The 6580-nt window shown below is 42.6% G+C and overlaps 1 non-coding gene across 1 annotated transcript; it reads right to left on the bottom strand.

Annotated features, from left to right (window-relative positions):
* Positions 1 to 5883: 5883 nt before the first annotated feature.
* Positions 5884 to 5955, bottom strand: TRNAH-GUG (transfer RNA histidin (anticodon GUG)). Its single transcript has one exon. It is a non-coding gene; the product is annotated as a tRNA-His (tRNA).
* Between the last annotated feature and the right edge of the window lie 625 nt (positions 5956 to 6580).

The following is a 6580-nucleotide window of genomic DNA, read 5'->3' as shown; positions in this document are numbered from 1 at the left end:
ACATGCTTAATCACCAGACTACACTCAAGACACTAGACAACATGGTATTGGAGGAGACCCCTGTCAGGGGCAGAGGGGACGCCCAGCATGACAGAGAGTAGAGGGCCCATGTTTGTGGATGGGACAAAGCGTGTGAACAGGACGTAGACGAAGAGAAGGGTGGATAGTTGGAGAACCTGGAGGCGAGTAGGGGGCCCAGTTAGAAGCTGGTATAAGTGGGAAATTTGAAGGAGACAGATATGTCTGAAGCAGATTTTTGGATATATTTTGATGTAAGGCAGTCTCTAAAATCCCCGCACCACCTCTTCTAGAAAACCTTCAGTAGAGATCTACATGATTTTTAAATTTGGTTTTATTTTTTTGTTCATCTTCACCCAAGGATAATTTTCTTGGGGGTCATTGACTTTTAGAAAGAATAGACAGAGAGAGAAACATCAATGTGAGAGAGACATATAGATTGGTTGCCTCCTGCACATGCCCCGACTGGGCAAGGATCGAACCTGCAACTATGGTATGTGCCCTTGACCAAAATCGAACCCATGACCCTTTAGTCCGAGGGCCGACACTCTAATCACTGAGCCAAACCTGGCCAGGAAAAATTCGGCTTTCTTTAAGTAAGACTCTTAACTGATACTGCACTACGTGGAGTTTCAGAATTTGCTCAGGTTTTATAAGCAGTCTGTGAGGTGTGTGAGTTCATTGCAACAGCCCAACCCTGTCTTCAGTTCTCTTGGGGAAAGAATGAAGAGAAATGGCCATAGTTGGTTGGAGCTTGAACCAGCTGTAATTAGGATTTCTGATCAACTGTCCTCCTGTTTTGGACATTGGGATAAACGTATTCAAGAAACTGTGAAAGAGAAGAAAGGAAGAAAATGATGAGATGGTGTGGAAATGAGAATAAGAGAAAGTGAAAGAGGATGTAGAAAAACCCGCTCCTTTGATTTGTATGCTGTGATTTCTGAAAGGACTCCAGCCTCTGCATAAATCTACAGAGATTTACGTGGCTTCATTCATCATACTTCCTTTAAAAAGAAAATTTTCTGCTTTGGAGCCTTTGAACGTTGGCATCCACATACAATATATTCTTTTAAAGTCACCTCTGAATAAAGACCTCTATTGCGGTAATGCCCCAGCTTGTAGGTGATAACATGGTGAATACAGAACCTCCCTTCAGAGAACGGAAGAGTCGGGGATGATGAGGATCCCAGTTGCTGGTATCCTGGGCCAGGAACCCGTGGAGAGAAAAAAAGAAAACAAAAAAAACAGGGAAAGAAAAAAAAAAGTTCCTTGTCTTTGACGAACAATAACAAGCAGTGCCATCTAGTGGCAATTTATGTTTCTCTTCAGTCCATTTGACAGTGACCCCCCCCTGCCTAGCTCTCTGCTCATTATCAAACAAGCTGGAAAATAAGAGTCCCCTTTCTGGTGGCAACATGACCCGAAATGGCAGCGCTTAGGGGAAGACACAGTGTGTTAAAGCTGCTGCCGACCAGAGGCTGACTCCAAGGCGTGTTGTGTGTTTTTCCCCTTTGGTTGACTTTTGGATGCTGGGAAGTCCACACAAATAGCAGAGAGCAAAGATCATGCTTCTGGGAAAAGACAGAAGGGAGGGGAGCACTGCCACGGTCATCGGGACTCACTAGATATACATCACCTTATCTAACCCTCATGTCCTCCCTGTTTGGCTAATGACCCAAAGCACAAAGAGGTCAAGTCCAAAGTCAAGCTGTCAGAAGCGGCAGAGTTGGAATTTGAATCCGAGCTGTTAGGGAAACCTTTCTCTCTGGTTCAGCTTTTGTGGGAATTTCCCTCTGCCAGTTACCTCTTTGGAAGGCCTGTGTTTCCAGGCCTTGCCACCGATCTTCAGCCTTTCAGGGTGGCGTGACTGAGGTAGGTAACAGTACCTTGGAATAGGTAGTGCCATAGTGTCTCATGCTGCTGTTGGCTGAGCTACAGAGAGAAGAAACAGCCCACACATCATCTCTCAATGCTTAGATCCTGCGAATGACGCTGCAGCAGCTGTCAGTGGATAAGCGCTCTTTCTGCAAAGTCACCACCAGCTGCCACTCCTGGGGACACTGCTACTCCAATGAACTGGACTAGGGGGCCTGCAGCAACACGCCACCCATCCCTTCTGCCCAGCATTGCTCCCTGAGAGGGAGCTCCATCCATTCAGATTCAGTACTAACACATCCTTTCTACGCATTAGTATATTTTTATTGCACAAAGAAAACAAACTTAAACTATAATCTTTATCATTAGGGGATGGATAGATGTTGATTTTTAAGAAATAAAGTACTCATTATTAATTTACTTTAGGCTCCTTAGTTTATGACCTGGTCAGAAAAATAAATGTTAATTTCTTTTATTTAAAACTCACTGAAATATAGCTATAAAAATACTTGAATATGAACTCTCTTCAGCTCAACAGGTTAATGCAGGAGATTAGTTACTCTGTTCTACTATATTGAAGAGAGCAAGAAAGAAGCATTCCGCTAAAGCCATAAGCTTATAAAGCAAGCATGTATACTTCTGAATTGTTAATGCAGCTACTCAATTACAGTCACATAGGTGAAGTTTTTTTTGCTTGAGCAGACACTAATAGACCACTGCGGCAATACCAACCTGAGGGACATAGGTAATAGGTTATACAGAGAATTAAGACTTCGCTTGCTCTTTAAGTTGACTTCCCCCAAAAAGAAAAAAGAAAAGCAGGCTACTGATTTGTCAATGAGCAAATGATTTCACTATTTGCATGAACAAATGTAGGGGATAACAATGCCATTGACTAATGACAAGTATAGCTGTCAAAGCCATGTGATCAAAATAAGGATCCAGTTCGTACTCCAACATTTCAGCATCAATGCTAAAAAGCTGTCAGGGAATCTGGTGTGTGCGTGGCTCACCTCTGCCCTGAAACGCTTGATACCTGACATTTTAGAGAGGCGGTTTTTGAAAGATTATAGCAGAGTCACTCTGATTCCCATCAGCATGTATTGGCTTTGGGACAGCATGTAGACGATCCGAATGGACACAGTGGAGTCTGTTGAGATGGTTGTGAAAGGCTTTTTAAAAGGTTAACAGCAGAAATGATCTCAAACTTAATGTAATTAAAATTCATTTCTTCTGATAAATGTTCTAACACTTCTGAGCACCAACTTGATATAGAGTTGGTTTTAGAACAAAAAAATCAATATATTTTAACATCAGCAAGAAAACAGATAGGACATCCAGTGTCAACAAACTTTCAGTCAATGAAAACAACCTCTGATTTATATGACTCTTGGTCATGGTAACCACGTGAAGGGGAGTAAGCCAGGATAGCAAACCTGGATAAGGACCTGGACATTTAGTGAGTTCTGACTTGTGCTCTCCCTGGTGTAGAGTCTACTCTACCACATCTTTAACTTCTGGAACCCATGGCGAGGAACCCTTTTCCTAATAGAAACCTTACTCTAGTGCCTCTACCAATGGAGGCTGGGTGGAGGATGAGGACACTATGCAGACACTATGGAATAATGGGAATCAATATTATTTGTTGCATCTCTGCTAGATGCCAGTGTTGTATTTCCATTATGTGCCTCTAGATTAGGTGTTCTTTGTTTACTTGCATATTATTCTTTTATTTTTTGCTTTAACTCTCTCCTCCTGTTTTCTCTGAGAGCTTAGATAACTTGCCCAAGTTCTAGTGGGTCTTTGTGAGCAAAGTCAGATGAGTTTTCACTCTCTCCCGGCTGGGAGTGCAGTCATCCAGGGCAAGAAGAACCCCTTTGGCAAAGACAGAGGAGAGAGAAGATGAAGGGCTCTCTTTGTTCAAGCAGTTGCTCTGTCCCTAAGCTCCAGGCTGTGTCCCAATTAATTATCATATTCTGACATATTTCTAAGGGGCTCTCCTGCAGGACACAGCAACAGCTAAGATATAAAGAGCAGGAATCCGTTCTGGCTGCCATGTTTTCTGTCACATAGAAGTTAGTTTGAGAGAAGAAAGGTAACTTCCGGAAAGAAATGGGGGATGAGATATAGAGTGTGGCCTGGTCATCTTTAATAACCTAGTTCCAATTCTTTTTATATGTCTTCATTGATTTGTTTTTGTTTTTGTTTTTTTTTTTTTGTTTTTTTTTTGTTGTTTTTTTTTTGAGAGAGAGAGGAAGGGAGAAGGAAAGAGAGAGAAAAACATCAATCATCGATCAGCTGCCTCCCATACCCCTCCCCCCAGGGATCAAGCCAGCAACCTGAACATATGCCCTGACCTGGAATCTAACCAGTGAGCTCTTGGTACATGAGATGATGCTTAACCAACTGAGCCACACCAATTATTTCTGAAGCCCCCTTGAACACATGTCTGGGTACATGTCTCTAACTCAGGACATGTTATATTTCTGTCACTTGCAAACACTAAGTTCTGACTGACATGATTTTCTTCCTCAAATGATCAATTCTTTGCATTTTAAGTCTCCTAATAAAATAAAAATAACCTTGGGTGGGCTTACTGTGTAAGCTGATTTTCAGTAAAGAACAACTGCAATTCAGTGGTCTTCTTAGAAGTACTATTAGCACCAGCCAGATAAAAAGGCCTTGCAGTCTTGAGGCAAAGCCCACAATAGGCCCTTTGCATAAGGGAGGCAGAATTGGGGGGGCGGGGGGGGGGGCGTGGACTGTGGCAGGGAGGGATGAGGGCATAAGCCAAGGGAAGAAGAGACTCAGAGTAAAAAATGGTCTTGAAAGTCAGTCTTGGAGAAGACAAGAAATATGTCCTTTCCACTTTATGATATTCTGAGGCTGATCTTTCAGGGCCATAGGCAAACAGAAACTGTTTTGTTTTTTGGACGAGGTGGGCAATCTATATTTCAGTTTTTCTAGAATACTGTTTCTAGGAATTCACTGACACCGAAGGAACTTAGTAGATTCTGTGTCTACCCTCTGCACATAAATTTTTATTTAAAATTGTTTTTAGTATTCCATAAATAACAAACACAAGTTTTTGCTAGGCCATCCATGAAACAGGGACAAGAGGCATTAAAATGGAAATTCTCGTGATCCCTTATTGAACATGGCGGGCAATAATTTCAGAGCAGTAAACCTCATTATAACACACTTATATTTTACATTTTCAGGCTATATTGTTCATGTTTCTAAGTCCTGGAGAAAGGCCCATTAAAGCCATGTTACTCACATTAATTCAACATTTAGCCATTTATAATACGAACCCCAGTCTTTTGGAAAATGTCATTTTAAGAGTTTCACCATATATGGACATAATTTATTGCCCGAGCCCCATTGTCTACTTAGAATATGCCCTTTATCAGACCCAAATGCCCACTTCAGAGAATTTCGTTTTGAGCAACAACTGGCTTCTTACATTATCCAATGATGCAGGAAAGTGAAATTACAGCCAGTTCATATCATAGAAACAAAATGTTTCCTGCAATTACTGATAAGGGACAGTTCATTTTCTCTCTGTCATCCTGGAAAAAAACCCTCCTAACAACAATTCATGCCTGGTTAAACAGGATTTCCACACGGACTGCTGACATCTTTCCAAATAATTCAGGGTTGTTATTACTGTACCGCCCTGGCAGGGCTCAAAAGCAAGCAGACCTGACGAGTCGCTCAAAGCAGGGCGTAAGTAGCTGTAATTAATAATAATTACATGCCCACTGCACTCCAGTTTTATCATATTATCCGTCCACGCAAATAAAAAACCCCCACACAACACGCTGGCCACCGGATTAGCGCATTAATAGGGCCACTCTGTGTATGTCATCTCTCTAACATCTAAAATATTTGTAGCAGCTTCTCTTTTATGGATTTTCATTATCTGATGTCTCGCTGCAAAATCCTGTTTGCAGGCGTTTGTTCTCTTCCAAAAGCCTCCTCCCCTCCTGCCGTGACTCGGATTCGAACCGAGGTTGCTGCGGCCACAACGCAGAGTACTAACCACTATACGATCACGGCGAGCCACAGGACAGCTGAGCACTTGGCTTCCCTGAAGGGCTATGGCAATATTATAATTTGTGGAAACACTGCCATCTATTGCCTAACTATGTACATTTTCTTCATACTGGGAAAGAGGATCACCGGTTCAGAAAGCTCTAATTATTTAGAGGAAGGACAACAAAGTGCCTGAACATGAAACCGGCGTGGTCTTCTTGGCTGACTGGTGACTCCGTATGAGGTCGGATTCGCGAGTTACTGTCCAGGAAATGGCAATCGAAGTAATAAGACCGAGGGAAACGAGTCTGTTGACTCACGCTTCCTACTTTTAACCAATGATGAATACAGATTTCCCACCCCCCCCAACCGCCACCACCAAGTATGCTGCATGGAGTGACATATGACTCTGAGCCTCTTTTGTGGTTTCTCCACCACTAGCCTTATTTCCACGTCTCAGGCAGCGGGGCCATAAAAAAACATGGCAAGAACAAAATGGCCTGAGGACTGGGGAGAATGAGAGAGCTTGTTTCTCCTATTAGAAGAAGTCAGAGTAAGGTAGCCTGAACTGAGGACAGGCCCCTTTTCAAACCCACTGATAGCTAAAGCTACCCTCCCCCCCCCCCCCGAAAAATATGTAGGTCTTAAA

This window comes from Myotis daubentonii, chromosome 11 (genome assembly GCF_963259705.1).
Source record: "Myotis daubentonii chromosome 11, mMyoDau2.1, whole genome shotgun sequence".
Lineage (NCBI taxonomy): Eukaryota > Metazoa > Chordata > Mammalia > Chiroptera > Vespertilionidae > Myotis > Myotis daubentonii.
The sequence above is the reverse complement of the archived record's forward strand: the minus strand, read 5'-3'. Positions and strand labels throughout refer to the sequence as shown.